At 48.2% G+C, this 23,847-nt stretch overlaps 2 long non-coding RNA genes across 5 annotated transcripts in view; one reads left to right on the top strand and one right to left on the bottom strand.

The window, feature by feature from the left end:
- The window catches only part of LOC144178881 (uncharacterized), a 559,382-nt gene that overhangs the window by 483,401 nt on the left and 52,134 nt on the right, over positions 1-23,847 (bottom strand). The gene's annotated exons all lie outside the window — the stretch shown is intronic.
- LOC144180386 (uncharacterized) lies at positions 5,764-8,721 on the top strand. Its single transcript, XR_013324389.1, has 4 exons — positions 5,764-5,925; positions 6,924-7,005; positions 7,447-7,533; positions 8,202-8,721. It is a non-coding gene; the product is annotated as an uncharacterized LOC144180386 (long non-coding RNA).

The following is a 23,847-nucleotide window of genomic DNA, read 5'->3' as shown; positions in this document are numbered from 1 at the left end:
CCGACGAGGCCCTGACCCGGATCGCTCTGTAATACTGCTGTCGATTGGCGCAGCCTCCTTACAATAAGTGGATTCACAAAAATTTTGGGCCTCACCCTTACACGCAATGGATCTGCGGTTCCTCAACTACAAATACTCCACTCCCAGATCTCTCAGGTCTCTCATCTCCTCAAGCGCGTTTCTAACCCACACACAAGGCCTCAAAGAGCCTCACCTTCTCCGCATTGTGGACTCCTTCGCGACATCTCGTGTCCTGTACACTGTGCCCTGCCTCCGCCTCTCGCTAGACAAACCGCCTTGAAGGAGCCCTCCGTGCCCTGCACCATTTAGCACTTGGGATACCTCATTATGTCGCCACACAAGGCGTCTTAGCCCTAGGCATCTGCAATACCCTCGAGGAACGGATTGCATCTCACCTCCAGGCCCAGCTAGAGCGGTTAAAGCGCTCGGCTTCAGGTCGGACGATTCTGACCCTCTTAAACTACCCAACAGACAGTGTTCCCCCAATCCCTCCCGAACCTCCTCCCTGGTCCTTCTTCCCAAACCTAGTAATTGAGCGTATTCCTCCCCACATGCACCCTACTGACAACTTGGTCCGCAGGCAACAACGCACAAAAGCATTGAACAGCAGCATTAATTGGCTTAACCAGAATGGTGCGGCAATCTACTTCACGGAAATCAGTTTTGACTCCACTTCTAGAGATGGTGCTATCGGCCTCCATAGCCCTACTCATCCGTAGACACCATTGTCCACTTCAAAAACACCCCAACTTGTACAACCCTGGAAGAATTCTCCATAGCCGCCGCCGTCAAATTCGCTCTGAAGGTTGAGCCCCCTGCCACCCCAATTTTCGTGTTTAGTGACTCGCAGGAGCCGCTACGAAATATTTCTCGATTCACAATACACCCGCATACCTCTGACAGCCTCAACTGCACCCTTCGCGCCCACCCTCCCCACAAGATAACTCTAGTATGGGCCCCCGACCACGCCAACTTGGACGGCGATGCTCGAGAACACGAGCTTACCCGGGTACTCTCCCCGGGTCCGTCCACGTTGTGGCCACATGTGTACCACCCTGGCACTCAAAAGATTTCACAACATCAGCGACGCCGACAGCATCTCTGCGCGCTACGCTCAAGCAGGCAGTGTTTCCCGGTCCCGTGCACCTCACTCTCTTCTGTGAAGCTGCATCTGTGGTCCGGAAAGCACAAACCTCCTCTCTTACCACTCCATCCCGTATCCACTACATGCATGGCCTCCTCTCGCGTCCCACTTGCCCTATACACCCAACTGCCCTTCCTACTCATCAGTACGACACCCTTTACTGGGAGTGCCATCCGCCAGACCTACCACCACACCTGCGTTCCCACATCGCTTCTTGGGAGGACTGGTTGAACCCGGGTCCTGGCGTAGATGTCAAATCGACGCAAGAACTCCTGGCGACCCACTGCCTTCCTGTTAGTGCGGACCTCTGCGAGCTCTACGGACCAGCCGTTTCCCAATGCAGAGACTGTAGCACGACGGCCCGGACTAGGGCTGTTTAGAGAATAAAGCTATCTCTCTCTCTCTCTCTCTCTCTCTCTCTCTCTCTCTCTCTCTCTCTCTCTCTCTCTCTCTCTCTCTCTCTCTCTCTCTCTATCTCTCTCTCTCTCTATCTCTCTCTCTCTCTCTCTCTGAATTTCTGCAGAATTTTTTTTTTTCTTTTTCCCACTCCGAGGCAAAACTGACTTGATGGCTACGCTCTGCGCTTTCGTCAGAGAGAGTACAGCTCGCCGCAGTAACGACTGCAGTAATGCAAAAGCTTCCCCGTTTAGAACATTTCGTTGTGCTCACATACGGCCACGAGCAGAGGTAACCTTCCAGACAAGCACGCACACGCGTTCCCCCACCGCGTGTGTGCGTATACATCTCCGGGTATAAATGTAACAGCGCCCGCGAAATATTCAAACACACGCCTTACGAACTGCTCTGTGATTATCCCCTACCCGTGTTTTCCTGCATAATAATCGGCCGGCGGAGACACGCACCAAGGAGTCGGAAACACTCGCGACATGAATGATGCATGAGCAGGCACACAAACCAATGACAAGCTGCAGGCCCAGGAGTCTCGCAAGGTCTGTCTACACAGCCCGCTTCCTAACGTGTCATTTCTATTCCACGAAAAAAAACACTGCGCGAACTATATAAGCACGCCTTAGAGCGAAAAGAGGGCGCAATTGGCGAATAGCTACGCCACTAAGGGATAAAAGAAAGAGCCGGCTGCAGTCCCAATGAGCTGCTGCCACACAGACGCGAAATCAAAGGAGAGATGCGTCCCTGGCCGAGGGGACGGCCGTGTATGCGCGCCAATTCTTTCATTTTGCGCCAGCGGGGCCCGAGGCAAGCTGTAATTTATATAATGATGGGCCGGCAGCAGAGCGGCAGATTGGCTTATACGCGCGTGTTCCCGAAGCCGCGACTCTCCCTCGGGGCATTATCAGCTTCGTCGGACCCGAAAATTACAGAAATACGACCGGCGCGCAGAGACAATGCAGAGCTCGGCGCTTGTGTGTACGCTCGGAGTCACTGCCCAAAAGAAGAGCGCGCCGGGTTTGAGGGTTGAACAGGTACTAGCGCTGGTTATTCGCCGCACATGCGTTGTTCTGGGCGCGAGGTTCTTCTCGGATAAATGCGGTGCGAAGGAGAAAGGGCTCCTGAAGCGCCTTATTAACCGATTCGGCTAAACTCGCTCGCTTTTGTTTTGTTGCGTATATATGCGCACCGCCTGCCCAAACGCACGCAGAAGGTTATACAGCTCCCGAGGGTTCTTCTGCTAGCGGTCATTGCGCCTCTTCTGAACACAGACGTCGGCCGCAAGGAGCCCCGCAAGGGCCGAGAAGCCGCGCACGCTAACTTAATTCGCTCGCGATTGCGCAATTACTTTCCAATCCGTCATGCGGCGCGGACTCCCGACTTCAGTGGGACCGTGTAACCGCGTTGTGTCTATACGGCGGAGGACGTATACACGGACGGGACTCGGGGGAGAAAAACGGCGACGATTAGGAATGAAACGTAAGCCGGTTGGTGGTGGCACGGCGACCACGCGAAACGACCGTTGCGACTCGATTGGGCCCGTTGAATGTATGCACTTCGCCGGCCACTCGTGAGTTTGTGTGCCTGCGCGGCCTGCGGTGAATGCGGACGCCGGGTCGATGCGTGCACCAGGAAGCTATACGCGTAATCTCCTACTCAGCGCTGTGTTGTATAGTTCATCAACTCGCGTGCGTGTCGTATGGATATTCCCAGACAGAGTTGTTGCGCGCAAACATGAATAAACAGTTTGTCTTATTGACAAAGAAAAAAGGAAATAACGACTGAATAACGCGGTTTCCCTCGGCCTCCAGGTAGAAGTTAAGTGAAAAGTAAATCACTATCTCCGCGTACACTCTAATCCTGGTAACCCATAATGTAACTTCTAAAGGGATGTAACCTATAAAATAAAGGTTACAATGGATCCATTTTGATGTTTTCTTCATCTCAGTCCATTCTAAGGGTTACAAGCGGGAAGTTAAAAGCGGTTTATAGGTTACATTAATGATTTATAGGTTACATCAACAAAATCTGGCATGTAACCTTTACGTTGTAACCTATAAAACGCCCTGTAACCTATAAGAGATGCTCGTCGCGCCTTCTCTCCAGGCGACCGTTGATTTCTCTGTTGCATGACGGGAATATAGAGAAATGGCGGCGCCCGCAGGTCCGGTGGCCGCGTTTTCGCGCCACTCGAGCCTTTTTACCGCTGTGATACGCCTCGAGCGCGGCCTGTAGGGGCGCCACTGAAATCCCCCTAGCGGCCCGTTTCGAAAGCAGGCGCGGGAGTCCCCGGCCCGCTCCCCCCTGTCGCCGTTGCTTTTGGGGCTCGTTCAAGACAGCGATTTACCGTTTGTCCGCGTTCGAAATACCGAATAACGTGGAGCAGGCACTCTGTTTGCAAGCCTGGTGTGTTCACGAGAGTATAAACGTTTATGACGCGATCTTAGGAAGATCTATATGAGCGCCGGGCGTGTGTCCCAGGCCGGCGTCCCGAAGCGAGCATTTGCATGCAGCTGATTGCAATTCCGCTGCCCTGAAATTTGGTGGAAGTGTCTCCGTAACCAGTGTTTCCTCCGATGGTCATGTTGCGGCCATACACACTATGATGTAAATCGATTTTGTGCACTACAAAATCCAGCGGAGCACTCATACCTGACAGCACGCAAGTTACGCCTGCCACTATCACATATCAGATATTGATCAGTACCCTGAACAAGCCAATGCGGAATAGATTTCGCGAACATTGTACCAAAGAAGTACGATGGATTATGCAAAATTACACTCCGGAGTCAGCACACGACGACAAATTTAATGCTGGGTCGTCTTGTCCAGAGGTGAGCGCTCGCAAAGATTCATCTGTTACATTTATCCTCCACGAGAAGCGCAAAGATGGGCTTATAGAGTAATCCGCGTCCGCGACCAAACTCTTCTTCGAAACATCGTCGTATGACACAGGGAGACTGCATAATCTAGCATAAACCGAAATCAGAGACCCTTATCAGATACGACACTCTTCTAACGAGACCGTGTGTACGAGATTTCGGCGCACGTTAAGGATCTCCAGGTGGTCAAAATTAATCCGGAGCCCTCCACTACGGCGTGCCTCATCGTCTCCGTTGCGTCGGCGCGTTAAGCCCTGCAATCAATCAATCAACTCTTTCAACGACACCTCGTATTTCTTGTGAACTGCCTACCCTGTATTCTTCTTCAAAAAATGCGTCCTCCGAGTGATCAGCCGTTCGTTGAAGGCGAAAAACAAATGAAAAGTGAACACGCAGCTTGTGTGTGTGATTACTAAAACGTTCATTCGTTGATTTCGCTCCGCATTTGTAAACAACGATAGTTGAGCGTCCTCCTCCTCATCCCCCCCCCCCCCCCCCCCCCCCCCCCCATGTCTAGCGAAATACCAGTGCATTTCGCATTCAGTTGGTCTGGTGAATACTACCTTGCTCAAACAAACGTCTTTAGCATTTCAGAAGCTGCTCTCGGTTTTTTTTTTTTTCATTCCCGTACGACTATTCTATTTATTCCTGACTTGCAGAACATTCATTTTTCCGTGGTTTCATTAACATATACCTTGTTTCTTACTATAAGGCATGAGTGGGCACATATCTGACAATTCACAGCCTTTGAGTGTACTTAACATGTTCGCGTGGCTTATATTCCCATAAAAGGCACAAGTTTTTGTCAGCTATTGGGTTATCACACCCCCGAAACATATTTTTCTACGACGTACCTACATATTCGAAGCAAAGCCGCATTTGTTGTCTGCGCTGCAAAACGAACCAACCTCTTACAGTGCCAATGCCAGGTCTAAACGAGGTGACAATAAATAGAATTCATTTGTGCTGACGTGTTCGAAGGTGACAGCGGTGATATGCTGCTGCCGTCGCCGACGACCGCAAGAGCGGCCAAGAAGCGCTCAGAACCGCCACCCCAGGTAGCTCTTGTTGGCGTTCGAGCGCTCTGCCAAGACGCAGCTGTTTTTTTTAAGCGCCCTAAACGTGCAGTTAGCTTACAGACGTCACCATAACAAGTTGTTTAGTGCGCGGAAAGGCAAAGAGAAGCGAAAGAGAACCAAAACACTGCATGACCACCTATCAGCCACGCAGCGCTAATCCCGCAAACGCCGCGGAGAAGCGGCGGCAGGCGGCGCAGCGATCGCGAATCTCGAGGCGTATACCCCTACGATGAAGCGAGGATGGCTGTTACAAGACTTATTTGTCGGCGTGAGTCGCGGAGGCTGCGGCGAGCCCATTTGTGACTGGCAGCGCTACACGGCCCGTTCTTCTACGACCAGCGTCAAGTTCGCATGTTGGACCGATGCCCCGGCGCCAGTGAAAGCGAACTCGGTGAGTATACTCCCGTAACGGTTTCCGTGTTTTCATTGGATGTATCTTTTCGCTGGGGGCTTTTCAATTTGAAATTGCAGCATTCGAGAGGGATTTTCGTTACCCGACTGGTTGCTTCGCTGGACGCTTTCTGTTGCCCGCGACGGCAATTGAATGAAATCACGGGTTGGCGTTCGCTGCGTCAGATTAGAGCGGACGATCGTGAAAGCCCGTACATTATAACAGATAACGGCGCTCGTGGCCTGCTTTCTGCTCTGCGCGCCTTCGTCATGTGTTGAGCGTTTTGTTTACGCTGTTGGCTGCATCGGGCGCACTTTTTTCCCAACAAAGTCTTATATTATCGCGCTATTCTCTGGGTATTATCATTTTGTTTCAGCTATCGGGAAATATTCATTTTTCTCGCTGCATATATTCGGCATGGTGTCTAGTTTATTGGTCTTGTAGTAATACATCCGGATAAACACAAGGTGTGTGCTGCAGAAAAGTAGTCCACTAAATGCTTCCCGAAATTTCTAAACTCACTTCTGTCCAGCGCAAGCCTCTTTTTTTGTGAAAGTTTGCCTTACCGCACAATAAAAAGTTTTTATATCTACAACATTCTTCATTTTTGTCATTCTTTTCCTTGAGTGGGTAAATTTGGTGTTAGTTTTTTGGAGGTAGCGGGGCATTGTCACCATGTTAAGTGGGTTTATTATTCCCATTCGCACAAATCAGTCGTTTATTTATTCGCGTGGTATTGCAGGGCAAATGGTTGTCTCGCGTTATACTAGTGTAGTGCAGTAAAGCGATTTACAGAATGGTGGTATGTATGAGCCAGCATGCAGGCTGCTTGATTGTTGTTGTTTTTTGATGATACAGAAATTGTGACGAATTACACAGAGACAAGTGCAGGTGTAAAAATGGGTGCTGCACCCTCATCGGTTCCTGGCTGTTGGAAAAGTGTGGTTGCATCTGGCTACCTATGCTATGATTTATGAGCACTATTGTTTTTCTTGCAGGCAGTGTTCCTTGAGCTGACAATCAGGACTCCCCTGCGTATGACACAAGTTGAAATGAAGTCTGATTTCCGTGGAAACAACGGTATGAAAATGCAATAACTAAAACTCATTCATTCAAATATTCTTTGTAAAGATGGCACCCAGGCCTGTGCAGACAAAAGTATGATTCACTTGTAAAAATGCGAGGCCTTACTTCAAGTGTTATGATGTTATATTTCGTATCTTATTTCGCCTCATGTTTAATGACTCTTTCTATCAGTTCGTTACTACATGAACTTTATGAATTCACATAACGATTTCCCCAGCATGAAGCTTTGTAGTTTTTCAGTTTTTGCAGAGCCAACAAGAACTCTTTTTCGAAAAGAGCTCTTTAAGAAAGCTCCAGTTGTTAGTGAGGGCTTGTGCTGTGTTCTTTTCTTCGTCTTGTCAAGTTTGGGGTCTTCTTTCATTATGAATGTATACCAACTGCCCAGCTCTAAAGCCTATTAAATTTTAACCCAAGTAACCCTTTGATTCATTACAGGTACAGACCTCCCGGGAATGCCACTTGAAGATCGGTGCAAGTTCTAGATGTATCCTATCCCACAACACATTTCAACGAAGAAAAAATGTAAGTTGTCGATTCCTTTTTACGAATAGCCGAGGAAGAAACCACCGGTAGAAGAACATCTTACTGAAGTGAAAAACGTTTCGGCTTCCACGTGGGATCCTCGTTCAAAATGAAACTGCCAGTACAAGGGGGGGGGGGGGGGGGGGGGTGGAGGCAGATGTTTAAGTACAGCGAAAAATGTGACGCAGACGGCGTCAGCATCGTGAAAGCACGTTTCCTGGGTTTAGGGCGACGTTCGCTCTGTTGCGTGTAGTAGTGATTCCACATGAAGGTGCGGAAATGTTTTTGCTTTCTCTTTTGCAAACGTATGTCAGTTTATCTCGTAGCCCAAAGTTTCTGCCTGTTCTGGGTGAGCATGCAGAAACAATTCGCGAGATAAACAGGAACACGGCACGATTAAAATTCGGGAAGGTTGGGCGATATAACTATAGTGGCTTCGCGTTGTTGTGAACAATGAGGCCAAATTACTCTGTGTAACGATTACTGAAATGATGTGAAATTATTTGAAAGGCCCTAATTCACTCCTTCTCTGGTGTGGCCTTTCATTTCATTCTCTGGTCTCCGTCTTCATTTTCGTGCAATATAGTTTTCGTACTTCACATGCCTGTGATTTGGTTGAGGGGCTTATGGTACACTGGATTTTGTTCTTTTTCTGAAATTTTCTGTAGATGGCTCTTCAAGGTGGGGAAATGCAAGTGACGGCCCCTCACATATATACCTCCATCTGCGGCAGCAGGGAACAAGTCATTCAGATGACCTCGGGGAAATCTTCAGCGTGCCCTGATTTTGTGCCTGCTTGTGTACTACGTAAATTGCGAAGCTTATCTCTGAATGTTTCCAAGCGCCTTTTTTCATGCAGGAAATTATAGATCCCATTTAAAGTTTGTCCAAAAGACAGATTACAATTGGCCTAGAAAGTCGTTAGTGCTGCATAAAAAACCATAACTTGGCGTGGGAATCACAACTCAGGTGGAACTGTAAAGAGGTACCTAAGAGGGAAGTGTAAATATGGATCCGTAAAGACAAGTGAATTCCAGTGTAATATTAGACTCTCAGTGAAACAGAGAATGCAGGGAACATAGCCATAAACACTGCTTTGTATAAACAGTGAATTTGTAATAAATGTTCTTTCTACTTTCCCGGGGAACATTCTGTGTTTTTTCTGTGGGGAACCATGACAATAACGCTGTACAGGGAAAGTGCACCTCTGAGAACCATCTTATATATGTAGCTCAAACTCGAATTCGTCTGAAATTGTTCAATTGCAGTACCAAACAATTTGAAATACTTTGCATACATCAAATATTGAGGTAAAGAATCTGTATATTTGGCCATGTTTGTGAAGCTGTTCACGTAACATTTATTAAATAGGTTAAATAAGGATATATGAATAAACCGAGTTTTACCTGGAAGTCTAAAGCAATATAGGAAACACCAGTTCGCCCAGGAATCCGCACTCGTCTAATATTCATTAAGGAACGATAATTACATTACGGTGGTTCGCAGCTTTGCTTTTTAATAAATAGCCCACAGGTGTTTCATAATAAATGTGAATGTTCAAAACTACTGATGCCAAACTTTTTAAAATGTGCTCCTGTTAAATGCGCAAATATGTGTGCATGTACTGCAATTCTCTTTTGATAATCATGGCCTAAGTTGTCAGACAAGAATTTTGGGCTTAAGGCTATGTTATAACTTTGGCGTCCTTTTGAAGTATGCTATCAAGTGCATGTTTCCACTAAAGCTTGGTTTCACTAAAGCCTAATGTTGTTTAACTAAAGCTAAAATTCATACCCGCAATTTATTAAAAGACCTATCATGCATGTTTGATTCTGGTTTCTTAAACGGCACAAAGCTGATGCGGACATTAAATTTAGTTATGCCTGTTTATAAGACTTAAGCGTTTCCAATACTCACAAAGACTTTTGGGTGACAACCTTGGTAACGATTATCGAACAGGTAATGCAATGCATTTATATTAAGACAACATTTTCAAGCTTTTTAGTACCGCAATTTTAGGAATTATAAAAGTAACTTCTCTTTTAGCCGCAGCCGTGTGGCCGGCAGTTTGTTCAAGGGACGGACAAAAGACACCCGACGCAAAAGTTTAGACGGCGCAATGGACAGCATGGTCGCACATATCGTCTTCCACTAACGCGATATTTGTTTACCACGCGGGAAATGCGCCTTTGGGGCGCCGCCTCCACGGCGCCGGCGAAAGCGCGCCTGGCGCGCAACATGACACCTTCCAGGTGTGTGGCCTTGGACGGCGGTAGATGTAACTTATATAAAGGTATACATGCTGAAAGCGGCAAAGTAACCGATAACTGAGTAACCCTTACGTGTATACGTATATAAGGGTTACGAAGATATAGGTTACATTTGTACCTTATAAATTATAGGTTACAAAAATTCGAAAATGTATACCTCTATTAAGGGTTACCCAGCTTAGAGTGTAGGGGTCGAACGGACGCTCTAACGAGATCTCGACGAGATGGCAGCTTTAAAGAGGGCAGCTAGCTGCGCCGGACGAACGCGAGCCGGTGACAGCGCTCCGACAGCAAACGCGTACTGTCTCGCGCATTTCTCGGTAAGCGATGACCTTGCCTTACGAAAGGCTTATAAGCATCAAATGGGCGAATAGGATCAACCATGGCGGCTCCTGAAGCAGCGTGTGACGTCACTCGCTTCACGGTGCTGGGATGCGGTGTCGTGGCACGCGTGGGAGAACCGTGCTTTTAGTGCATTCAAAAATTCTTCCCTGCACCGTCACCGCACCGCGTGGGAGGCGACAAAGCTTCGTGACCCGCGTGACGCGATTTTTTGGTTTATGCAACGAACCGAAACATGGTAATATGGATAACGCTTTATTTAAGTCGTTGAGCTGTTGCAGCGGAGTGAGGTGCATATATATACAGTACAGCCTCGTTATAATGAAGTAGTATCGGGACCGCAAATTCGTTCGTTATATCCGATATTCGTTATAATAGTAGATGTAAAAATCGGCTGTAACACATGGACAATCTGGCTCGCGCAAAAATTCTTGATACAAAAATGCATATTTAAGGCCTCGAACTCACTATAAACAAGGTAACCCTTACCTTTCTCTTTTTGCATTTACAGCTTAATGAGCCGGAACATGAGTACGTGAAATTACAACAGAACAAGGTTCGCGTGATAGAACTGTCCTGAGTCTTTATTTCTTTGATGAAGGATGTGATCTTCATCTGGTGGCTACTCACAGCACTCAGAAGGATAGAGTTTTCCACAGTCCACACGAACCAAAGGGCCGATATGATTTTGCAGTTACGGATGCCGGAGGGTTTTTTTCCAGTAGCTTCCCAGCCTCCTGATCAAATATTTCTTCGTTTTATCCGATATCGTGCGTGGCTCACAGTTTCAGTTTCGTTATAAATGAATAAGTGCTATTGAAATAAAGCGTGACCAATCAAATATCGTATTTCGTTCGCTATAGCCGATAATTTCCTATATCAGTGTTCGTTATAACGACGTTCAACAGCACCTCCTGTGCAGGCTACCCTGTTTAATTTTGCGCATCGGTTTCGCGGTGCATGCATGCTATGTTCAGCATCAGCTGGTTGTTCCTTGATTATTTCAACATGTGTACGCTGAATGTTGTCTTTACTGTAGAACACCAGGGCTGTGGGGAAAAGTAAAACAATCTCGACAGGATGGGCTGCTTTCCTTGTAGAGTTTATGAAGGCACGTAGGTTTATACCTTCCCCCGTTTTATCGTCGAGTTCAGTGATGATGCGTTTGTTTTGGTAAATCTAAATAAAGCTATAGAGACGGAACTGGAAGCAGGAGAAGACGAACAAGTTTGTGGAGGGATGGATAAAAAAATTTCGGGGCCAAGAATGGCTTCGGGCGTCGCAAGTTGAGAGCGGGCAGAAGCCCATAGCCCTCGTCCTGCAGTGTGCACAAAAGGACGAGGATGATGATTATTATGATAACGATGATTTATTTGTGGCGCACAGTGAAGATAAACATTTTTACAGCGAAGCCTTCTATGTCTCGCTGATTCGTCCGTTAGCGCCGAAAACGCACTGCAGGAAAGCCAACTTCCGCTTACGATGATGATAATCGTGGAAGCGCCTCAAGACAAAAAAAAAAAAAAAGATGATTCCTGCGATCGGAATCGAACCTGGGTCCCCCGCGTTATGACGGCGACGTCTACCCAACTGCGCCGTTCCGAGACGGTCGAGGCAGTTTGGATTTAGAAAGGGCGGCGTGCAAAATTAGACAGAAAAATGATGCGCCCTTCCATCTAATCACGACAGCAATGGTTAAACGTGATGCTTATTTTGTGCGGAATCAGGCGGTGAAGGGTCAAAGTCAAAGCCGCTGCGATTGACAGTCCAAACAGCGTGCGAGTCAAGGTCAGAACTCAACGAGTCAAAGATCCTATCGTCTGCAAGTCAAAGTGCGAACTAAGACGACAGCCAAGGAATCCCTCACATTCAACCATCGTCGTCGTTAGACAAAGGAGTGCAAGGCTTTTCTGACGAATGCACAGTCAGCCTCAGTGTTGCCATGGGTTTAGTGTACGGAGTTCATAGCCCAACTCCCGGCAGTCCTTAGGCGATACGAAGGCAGACATAGGGAACCCCACGTGAAAGGTGCGTATACTGTTCGCGCCCGGGGGCGTCAAACATGTCAATACGGGTTTTTATTAAAAGGGCGACAGTTTCAGATTACATCCATATGAAACTGGGCCACGTCATTAACTGCAATTAACTGGAACTTCTGAATGATAATCGAGAATCGTGACCGGAGGGTTGCCAAGCTGCACGCTACATTTCTTGGTCCGACAGTCCAAGGAAAACATATCCGAGCACCCGTTTAACCCTTATGTCCTGCAACGCAAAATCCTGAATGTTATCTTGCCTGACAGAAGTCAATGCACACTTCATTATGAAGCCATTTCGGTTTTCGCGTGCTTGTAAACTCAGCGTGAACTGTACTTTTAAGGAGAAAAAAAAAGGGGGGGGGGGATCTGGAAGGGAGAGAGTGACAAAAAAAATTTCAACGCAAACATTTTGATCGGCACAAAGAAATTTTACTGTTTCGTCTTTCCGTCGCGCGCAAACGTCCTAGTTGTGTTTGCAAACGAGAGTGTTTGTATCCAACGTTCTTTGCTCACGGCAAGCGGGAAAAAAAGCAACGGACGTTCTCGTTAGCGTCGCCGAGGAACGAAGCTCCGTGTTGATCACGCTCCTTTGTTGGTCGATCGTGTTTTACAGGCATGGTACGACAAACTTTACGGGCAAACACTGTAGCACGAAAAAAGAAAAAAAAAAAGCGAGGACAACTTTGTCGGTGGGACGACGGCTCGTTTAGCAGGAGCTTCGAGCTCAGAACCGGACGCGGGGAGAACTCACGCGACACCGGATTGGTATGCAAGCGCCGCAGTTGCACGCAAAAAGAACGAGCCCCACGGTCGCAGCCCGTGAGGGAGCAAGGCGTCGTCGTCGTACACGCATGCGACACGCCGGTTCGGCTTCCGAGCCGAAAAAAAAAAAAAAAGGAACGAAACCTGCCGGTGGGCGTACACTGGGAACGTGAATAGACTTCCGTCCGCACATCGCATGCAGAAACAGCGCCGGCGAGCGATGTACACACGCTTCGGCCGTCTGTGTACGCGTTCGGAACAAGCGCGGCCAGGCGGCAAGTGGAGCCGGCCGTGCAGGCACGGGACAAAGTGTCGCCAGCTCGGTGGTCCTCCCCCAGTTGCCGCTGCGCGGCTCGGAGGGCCAATGGTAGCGGCGACGCTGTCTTTGAGCCCCTTATTGATTGGACGGTGCGCAAATAACGCGGGATTTCCGGCACCCCGCTGAGGAGTTCGCCGCCCTTTCCCCCTACGGCACCCCCCCCCCCCTTCTTTTTCGCTGGTCACTATCAAAAAAAGAGCGCGAAAGCAGTTTCGAACGCGGGGAAAAGAAAACGCGCATGCCAGGTCGGACAGGCAGGCCGGCCATCCACCGTAACCGGTGCTTGGGCCGATCGAAGACGGGTGACCCGAGCAGCACTTTTTTTTTTCCCCCGCAGTGCCGCCGAAGGGGCTGTCGTCACGTGCGCGCTCCCACACAGTGCATGAGCGACGTGCAAAGTTGGCCGCTTCGGCGGCACCGTTTCGTGAGGGCCGCGGGCGTGCGCCGCTGGCTGCGTGCGTGTTGGGCTCTGTTTGATTGCCTCCTCCTCGTGTTCTGTTTTCTGCCGCCGTGGCAGTAGCGCAGCTGCTACGTTCCCGCCCCCCCTCCGACGTTCGTTCCGTGACTGCGCAGTTACAATTCCGAGTTCGCATCGAAACCGGCACACTGCAAGGCTGCATTTGCAATCCCCAGCTCACGTAGTCGCGCTTATTGGTATCTCCGCCTACCCCCCCCCCTTTTTTTTTTCTTTATATTCATTTTTGTGTGTTCCTTTCTGATGTACATATATGCATACGCCCTACATCGCTGATGCCTACGTGTACTACTTTCGTACTAGTCAAGGCCTACTTGTACTTTTTTCCAGCCATTTATTGTTTCTTAATCAGTTGGTCCTCTCTATAGCTCGGGTAACTATATACAAGTAGACCGGCATCGAGGGCTATGGGTCATTAGCGAGTCCAAAAGTAGCCAAGCACCCTTGCAATCTTTTTTGAATACAAATTCGTAGCCGCCTCAAGCAACATAGATGACCCTCAACGAGAGCTGGCGTTATTGTTGATTGAAATCATTGGTTGACTGGTGCTGATTGCTTAATTTAGTAATTAAAATGGTTATTTATACCAATTGATTGACTATGATTATTTCATTACCGTTTTATCATGCCTTGGTCAGTCTCCCTCCGTGGGTACGTGCTTCGCGTTGGTTTGCCGAAATTAGGGAGGAATTGATTGACGGATTAACATTGTTGAACAGATGTTATCATTTATTTAAAATATATATGTGATTAGCCGTTCTATAAAGCCTTTTGTAAATTTGTTGGGACCCCCGTCTGGATCAGTCAAGTACGTAGCGCGAGGTCTAATATCCCTGGTGTCTGGGTTTTGCCACAGAGGCGGTTTAGCTTCTTTAATTGCCAGCCCCTTGCGCAGCGCGATAGCTCCAGTAATGGAAAGTGTAATACGAATGAACCTGGTTACCACCAAAAAGTTTCCAAAACTCCGTTCCAAGCGGTAATTGTCGGATAAATGTTTAAGCCGCTCTACTATCGACTTTAAGATTATACACAAATACGTTGCTGGGAATGCATTTTTAAAGGAGCCATGAAGACAAAATACAAGTTGTGTTTATTAGAAAGACTGCTTAGCCCCGATAACAATGATACCAATATCATCACAATCTTCGAACAAATAACGGAGATATTGAAGAGAACGTGTGAAGCAGACGCGACCCCCTAGCCAATTTCCAGCAACTTTTCTATGACGTCACGGAACCATGTTTGTGCGATTGGCGGCCGCCTAACTGACCTGTCGCGACGACACATGACTGGACGTCTGTAATGGGGTCTCTCGTTCCATTTGACCGCATCACTTGAATGCTAACGTGCAGTTTACGCACTGAAAATTATGTTTTATTGTTGGCCCGTATGACGTCATTCTTGCTCATACACGTCACTGTGGCGCAAAATTTGCAAGTTTTTAAATACTTCTTGCTTTTTTTTTCGTTAAAAAACATCTTTTGTTGCTGTAATGGAGCTGAGTGAGATGCTGAATTCTAGTTCTTTCAAATTAAACAAGTTGTATTTTCTCTTCATGGCTCCTTCAAGGAGGAAACATAAGCAGTCTTATATCAGGGTACGAAGATCCTGGGGCATTTTATTAAATGGAACCCCATGTATCCCTATAAATCGCTATAGACCGAGACTCTTTGAAGTCGGCTTCCCTAATGCACAAAAATGCCTTGCTGAGAAGACATTAACTCACACGCGGTAAGACGTCTGTTATTAAAGAATGAAGGTCATAGCTACTTTTAATCAACACTTCGATGAGGCCCCCCGACTAGCTATAAAGCACTATACAACTAGCCCCTGTAATATGAGCTTCCCAACTTTAGATATATGCATTGCTGGCTGGGATGAAATCTTGTTAGAGTCTGTGCAACTGGCCTTCATGGAAATATGAAGGCCCTTGGGCCTTTTATAAACGCTGCATTCTCCTGTACAGCAAAACTGTGACACAGCAAGCGTTTCAGATGGGCATACGGGCTTGCCCATTGAGTTCACATTGAAACAATCGTTGAGCTACACAAGTAATCTTTCGCGGAGTATGCGCAATATGAGTTTTCCGATTGCGCTTGAAAAAGGGGTTAATGTTAAAATCCGTGTTTATTTGCAGAAAGAGATGAATATACGTCATGTCAGGCTTTGAAAACATCTGCTGCATAGGGGAATATGAAACACGTTATAGGTACTGAGAGAAAAGAAACAAAGGCTACAAATAGGAAATAAGATTAAAGGAATTGGAGAAGGCCAAATGTCACACTAACCAACATAGCCATCATTAGATGGCTATGTAGAAGAGTAGATGGGTATGTATGTGTATGGCTATGGGTATGGCTATGTCTATATGGGTATGGGTATGGCTATGGCTATAGATGGGTATGGCTATGTAGATGGCTATGTACATAACCATCATTAGATGGTTATGTAGAAGAGAGAGCACGAAGGTTATGTATAGAGTTATCGGTTGAAGCTTCGCTTAAACGTGGCTCTGTTCACTGCCAGCAGAGAGAGAGAGAGAGAGAGAGAGAGAGAGAGAGAGAGAGAGAGAGAGAGAGAGAGAGAGAGAGAGAGAGAGAGAGAGAGAACTCTTGTAGTACTAACGCCGCCGGTTTCCAGCTCGAAATGAAACTGGTTTGACCCATCGTTCACATGAACGCAGACGAGGATGGCAATGATGACGATCACTTCGTGCCTATATATCCACGGCGTTGCACCGGCACTTTCCTACTGACAGCTGCCGCTTTAAAATCCGTATACACGAGCAACCTAAATCACAAAGAATATCTGTACAAATATGAATACATTTGGCATAACATCCGCGAAGCTTGCTAGGTTGTGCAGAAAAATTCACGTTGGTATACTCGTGCAGCAGAAGCTCGAACTTGAGTCGAACAAGGCGTTCCAGCGAGTTTTAAAAACAGCAGAGTGGATGGTTGTACTGAGCTGTGTTAGAAAGACGCAGGCGTACGAGTACGACTCCCGTTCCATTGTCGTAGCGCCGCAATCTCGAATACGCCTGCGTGGCCCGAGGCATGTAATTACTTCATAGTGAAAATTTAAAGCGCAACAAATTCAGACAAAAGACGAATGACACAAGGACAATGACAAGGACAATGACAAGGACAATGACAAGGACAATGGCACAAGGACAATGTAATGACTTGCACGGTTCTGATCTGTAAGAAGGCTTCGCAACAGACCTCTGAAGCTCCGCTCCGCAGGAAAGTCGAAGGAGACTCGCGTCGAAAGTCGAAGGAGTGAAGGAGACCCCACCCCTTGTGTCTGTGTACGCTATCCGCCATCGTCTCCTTCGTCTCGCCGTCCAAGATGGCCTCTACTCATCCCGCTCCCGTGAAATACCGGCCGCCAGTCCCCAAGGCTCAATGCTTCAAGCTTGATGCCCCCAAGGATGCTTCCGTTGACGACATCATTGATGCAATCGAAGACGTCGTGGGTCCCCACGGCCTCAAGGGCCTCCAGCACCAAGGAGGCATGAAGTTTTGTGCCGCGGTCTCGTCCGCTGCTGCAGCTAAAACCCTCAACGAACGTGGTGCCATTGTCGTGAATGGCACTTCGTGCCCCGTTACCTGCATCGGTCCCCAGATAATCTACGTCACCGTGTATCGTTTCCAATGGTACATGAACGACCAAGACCTGGGTGCAGCCCTTTCGCCTTACGGCAGGGTGCTTAGCGTTCACTACCCGAGCTTCAACGGTAGGCCGCGCATTGAGAACGGCGTGCGCCTCGTCCGCATCGAAATGAAGTCTCCCGTCCCAAACTTCCTGTCGGTCCGAGGATACAAGGTACAGTGCGAGTACCGGGGAGTGAAGAGAGTGTGCTCTCGGTGCGAGCGAGAGGGCCACAACCGCTCCGATTGCAAGACGCCATGGTGTCCTCGGTGCGAGACCTTCGGACACGAGTTCGAAACATGCTCGGCTGTATGTCGCCTCTGCCATGGAGACCACGCCACGGCGGACTGCCTGCGACCTCGTTCTTATGCGGCCGCAGCAAGTGAATTCCCCGAACTCTCTCGAAACACCAACGAGATTCCGCAGGTGACTTTGGCCCGGCGGCAGACTCCACCAGACGACATCCCCAGTAGCGCTTCGTCTTCCAGCGATGGCGATTCGCAAGCCACAATAATCGACGAGACGCTGATGGAAGATGTCGCAACCACGCCGACGCTTGCGCAGGACACGTCATCATCCGACGAGCTTACTGGTCAACCCAATGAAGAGACGGCGGGCAACTCATACTCTTCATCCAACGAAGCGTCTCTTTCGCCACCCTCCTCCACAGACATCGACACGGAAGAAAGTGGCTCAGCAGATTCTCGCAGTCAGCTCCCGTCGTCCCACCCAGTAGACCCTGCCCCTGTTCCAGCGACAAAGCCCCGAGGTGCCCGCAACCGCGGACTCCGCGGCTCCTTCATCGACGAAGACGCCAAACCAGTCCGCCGAGAGGCGTCCAAACCTTACCGGCGTGACGCGACAGCGTCAGGCCCCCCTGGTGGGCCCTCACGACACCCGGACGACATCTCACTCCCGATCAACATACCGAACTCGAACGAACCCGCTTGTCCAACGCAAGCTAAAGATCCACGTCTGGTCAACCCGATCAACCAGGTTGAGGACTTGATGGACACCTCACGTGTGGAAAGCAAGCGCGTGTTATCGTCGTCAACCGACTCGGACGACGTAGCAGACGCAAGTAAGAAGTTGTGTCTGCCTGCTCCTAGCGCTAGTCCGGATTTGTGAAATTGAGTAGCACCTATGGGCTTCTCTGTCTTCATTACCTTCTTTATTTCCCTGATGCCGCCGTTATTCTCAGTCGCTGGTGGGTACTTTCATTGGTGGGTGAGACGGCAGAAGTTCCATCGAATGCCGACGCGAAAGCCCATTGAGGCTTATAATGTTGCTTCCTCCTATGTTAGCTTTCGTACTAGCATGGCGGCCATGGTGCGCTCCTTCCTGCTCATTTTTTTCTCCCGAGGTCACGTGACAGCGTTCCACGCTGCACACGGCTCCGGTCTGCCTCCGTTGTTGCTGCGTTTCAGATGCGCGTGCCTTTTCGCAGGGGATACCTCTATTTTTATTGTATTTTTGGAGGGCTGCGCGTGGTCTTGGCGTTCGCCCAACCTCCGCGTTCCAGGCCCGCGTGATATTTCAGGGTGTTTGTTGAAGCTCACGTATTTTTTTAGATGCAGAGCATCTGATTCACTCGCCTTGTCCCTCCGGCGTCGTCGTCGTTGTTGTCGGCGTTGTCCACCCCTCTGCCATTCTCCTCGCCGAGCGAGCTGCGCTCTCCGCCGCTCTCCGCCGCTCACCCCCTCTCCTCTCCGATAACGAACACTCTCTCGCGAGGGGCATTGGATTGGATTTGATTTGATTTGATTGGATTGGATTGGATTGGATTGAATTGGCTTGGCTTGGCTTGGATTCGGTTGGATTGCATTTGGATTGGATTGGATTAAAGTGGATTGTGTTGGATTGTGTTGCGTCATAGCCGCGGCAGACGCGCTGGGGCCGGCGCATGTGCAGTACTCTCTCTTCCGCGGTTTCCTCTCCTTCGGGCGAGCTGCGCATATAACCGGTGTGCCGTTCTCCGGCGAAGCAACATCCACGCTTGGCTCAAACACCTAGAGTCCACGCCGCTTTACAAATACGCCAACGTCGTCATCGACTGGGACCAGCTTACGCAGTCCCCTCAACGTTATGCGCGCTATAAAACGCGTTCCCTTCGCCGCTCCGCCTATGCGTCGCATCTACACAGGGGTTCCCGCGAGGGGAGGTGGGAGTTTTTTTTGAAAATTTTCATGGCTAGTACAGTACGTGCTAGTGTTTTATTTTTTCGATTTATGCTACGAATATTAACCCTAAATGTCCAAGGGTTTAAAAACAGTGACAAACAAAGAGAGGTGATTCACTTTGCCAGAGAAAATTTTGTAGATCTAGTCTTCCTCCAAGAAGTGAACTTTTTTTCTATTGAAGACGTCAGAACGTTTCAGCAGAACTTTAATATTCCGTCTTATTTTTCTTTGGCGTCTAACCACTGCTGTGGGGTGGGCGTCCTAATCTTCAACCACACCATCCGTTGCTCCAGTTTTAGTTCGACAGATAGTGAGGGAAGATTGCTAGTCTTGAAATTTTCTCTTTCTGGTGCCCGCTTTAAAATCATTAACGTGTATGCTCCTGCACGCGTCACAGCTACAAACAACTTCTTTCGTTGCCTAGGGGTTTATCTTTTGGAGCGCGTGCCCACAATTCTTTGCGGAGATTTCAACTGCGTCCTTGATAGTATGCGTGATGTACGAGGGCCGGGTCAGGGACGACCGACGTGGAACGCACGCGAACTCGGGTTCCTAGTGCAAGACTTTCACCTGGAGGATGTATGGCTGCTCCATTGCGGGAATTATTTCTCTCCCACGTGGAAGCGCGGTTCCTCAATGTCCCGACTAGACAGGTTTTATATAACTCCAGACCTAATCCCGGCTGTGTCAAACATTGAAGTAAATCAATTCCCTAGTATGGCCGGTTACATTTCCGACCATTACCCAGTGCTCCTGTGCCTATTTACAGGTCACCGTAGACTGGATGGCGCCCGGCACTGGAAGCTTGATACTAGAATACTGCAAGATGACGTAGCTTTATTGTCCTTAAAAGCAGATATTTCTTCTTCCCTACCGGTCGAAGTTAGCATACAACAGTGGGACAGTTTATAATCCATATGGAGGCAACAAGCTCAAACAGTTGGCCAACAAAAAAACGTTCGTGACACAGCTGAGCTTAACAATACGCTCAAGCGTATCCGGATAGGTAGATATGATACAGAACTAACGCCGTGAATGAGCGAATATCTTGGCATCCTTAGGGAGCGGTACAAACGCCAACTGAATGAAACAATGCAACCACCCGCTTCCTACAATATTCATGGTCCTTGCAACGGTAGTTTAGAAATTCAAAGATTTTTGGCGACGCGTGAAGCTCCAAACATTATAGAGTGTGTGCGCTGCCCGGATAACACCGTCTCCACAGACCCATCAGCTATAAAATCAGGGTTTCTTTCTTTCTTTTCTGATGTCTTTGCGGGAGATTCGCTCGAGGTAGATGAAAGACACATGGTAGCACAACTATGTTCTGCTTCAAATTCCCTACCTCAGGTTCCACAAAGCATACACTCCCAAATACTGAAGGACGTAACCTGTTCTGAGCTATACGACATTTTAAGAGAAATGAAAACCGGATCGGCGCCTGGTCCGGACGGTTTGCCAACGGAATTCTACAAGCGTTGCTGGGCAGAATTAGGCTCTTCCTTAGTGCAACTTATAAATTCAATCCTAGCAGATCAGCGGCTTCCAAACTCGTTTAAGAGAGGCCGTCTAATCTTACTTTTGAAAGAAGGAAAAGACCCCTCTCTCCCGAGTTCTTACAGACCAATAACCGTTTTGAACTCGGACTAAAAGATTTTAACTTCCCTTTTGGTATCCAGAATTAAAGCTCTTTGGCCGGACCTCCTCTCACTCCAACAGGTTGGCTCGGTCCCATACAGAAATATTTTTTCGGCACTTAGCCTAACCCTAGACGCACTTGCCTATACGCACCAAACTGGTATTGCAGGCCTGTGTGTCTCTTTAGACCAAAAACAGGCATTTGATAGGGTCAATCATTCATACTTGCTTGCCATATTTCAGGCATATGGGTTTCCCTCTGAATTTGTTCAGCTTCTCCGAGAATTGTATGATAATTTATCCAGTGACCTGGTCATTAATGGTGTGGTACAGGGGGAAATTGCAATTCATAGAGGTGTCAGACAAGGATGTCCCTTGTCGCCGCTTGTGTTTGTCTTATGTCTAGACCCCTTCATCAGAAAACTCGTTGATAACCCCCAAATTAGGGGTCTCCCCCTGCCCGGACAAGGATCGGTTAAAGTATCTGCGTACGCAGATGACGTCACTATTTTTATCCGGGACACTGATAGCCTCACGGCTGTTTTAGGGGACTTCGAGTCTTATGCTCGACTTTCAGGTGCCGAGTTAAATGTCACAAAAAGTGCTGTCCTCCCTCTGGGAAACGCTACACTCGCCCCCATTCATAACTTAAAAATAGTTCGAGACCTGATGATTCTCGGCGTCAGATTTACCGAAGGTGTTTCTCCAGACATGTGGCCCGAGTTAGTTGAGGATATTCAAAAGAATGTTGCCCGGGCTAGGTCTTTCAGCTTCTCTTTTTCGGAGAAATCGTATCTGATTAAATGCGTTTTTCTTGCTAAATTTTTTTTTGTCTCCAGGATTATGCTGCCTCCCAATCCTGTTACGCACAAAGTGTCCCGCGACATTTTTTCTTTCTTTTGGGATGGAAGCACGGAGCGTTTAGCGAGAGATGCCCTGCGCCTCCCACGCCGCTCTGGGGGTTATGGTCTCCCTTGCATCGACCTCATGAGCCAGTTGTTGGCCCTTAGAGTCGTCTCTTCACTTCTCAGTGACGTAGAAGCTCCGGGCAGACCTTTGATCCTATACTTTCTCGGTCCTCCTAGACGGGTTCTTTGTCCAACTATGGCCAGAAACCTGCACCCCAGTGCAGCTTTCCCGCCAAGACTGTTCAAGGCCGTCATTACTTTAGCTAAGAAAATTCGTGCACTGGATGCTGATCTCGATTTTGTGAATGAACAACCTGCCAGGCTGTGTGAAAAAATAGTTACTGCGAGATCGGGCAGACGTGTGGATCCACCAGATTTCCCCTGGTTACGGCTGACTTCAGGTAGGCTGCCAGAGGACGCCAAAAACATCCAGTGGCAAAAAGCGTGGCGAATTCTTCCCACAAAAGATAGATTATTTCGCTGGGGAGTAACACAGAACTCTTCCTGTCCCAACTGCGGTCAACCAGAATCCACGGCTCACATGTTCTCAAGCTGCACTGTTGCGCGTTGCTTTTGGCGCATCATACACCGTGCCGCTCCAAGTTTGGGGCTTGCACGGTATCAACTTAGAGAACAGTGCCCTGGCACTCCCCTTGGCAAACTATTCGTAGTGATTGGCGATTATATACTATGGCGTAATCACTGCAGGGCCGTAGCACAGAATCGCAGGCTACGTATGCAGTGGCCCTTGCTTTCCTTCTTCAGACAACACCTCGTGACCTTTTTGGAAGGCGAGTTGGCCCTTTTGGGTGAGGAAGAGTTTCTGCGACATTGGTCTACCCGGTTTATTGAGGTTTCGAACAATTGTTTTCCTCGCATGTATAATTGAGGTTTCGAACAATTGTTTTCCTCGCATGTTAATCTTTTGGTTGTAAGCAACTCTAAATTGTTTGTATGTTAATCTTTTGTCTACAATCAACTTGAAACTGTTTATGTGTTTCTGTAAGTGTCTGTAACTGGCAGCTTTTGCGCTCTATTAGTTTTGTAGCAACTGGCGCTGCACCTGTTTAATTGTTTCTGGTTGTTACGTTGTATCATTGATACCAGGATTTTTTGATAATAAATTTATCCTTTCAAGACTGCTTCCTAAGCTGTCACCGTGTTGCCTCCTAACGGGAAAGCACATATTGAATTCCCGCAGACAGGTGATCACAGGTCAGCAAGCGCACTGTCCATGCGTGCGCGCGAGGGGATAACACGGTGTCAGCACGCATTCCTATTCGGAGCAAAGAAAAAAACTGGCTGAACGGACGGAGAACACCAACACAGAATGCGGTTTCCTAGTTGAAAAACAAACACAACAAATGAGCCGGAGCCGTGATGGATTCAAGCACACCCATTTCGCGCTTAATACGTGAAAAGAGCGGCATGTAATAACACACAGGACACGCTGGGATTATAATGACGTAGATATAGTTACTCTAAAGGCAAAGGTAATGTAGCAGATCGTGAAGAATATATAAACGTCAAGTTGATTACCTATAGTGGGCCGCCGCTAAAACAAGCCAGAGACACGCCAGGGTCTTCTTTTTTGTGTGTTAAATATTATTTTTTGTGCTATTGAAATCTATAGACTCTAAGGTCTAGCACACGGTGCGAATTAAAGATGCAGCAGAGACGCCGCTGGCGATCGAAGATGCCGATTCGATCTTTCGTACGAACCTGTT

The sequence above is a fragment of the Haemaphysalis longicornis genome, unplaced genomic scaffold (genome assembly GCF_048455015.1).
Source record: "Haemaphysalis longicornis isolate Haplotype H1 unplaced genomic scaffold, Haemaphysalis longicornis Haplotype H1 scaffold_4, whole genome shotgun sequence".
In the NCBI taxonomy this organism is placed as follows: Eukaryota; Metazoa; Arthropoda; class Arachnida; order Ixodida; family Ixodidae; genus Haemaphysalis; species Haemaphysalis longicornis.
This window is presented reverse-complemented; position numbering and strand designations above follow the sequence as displayed.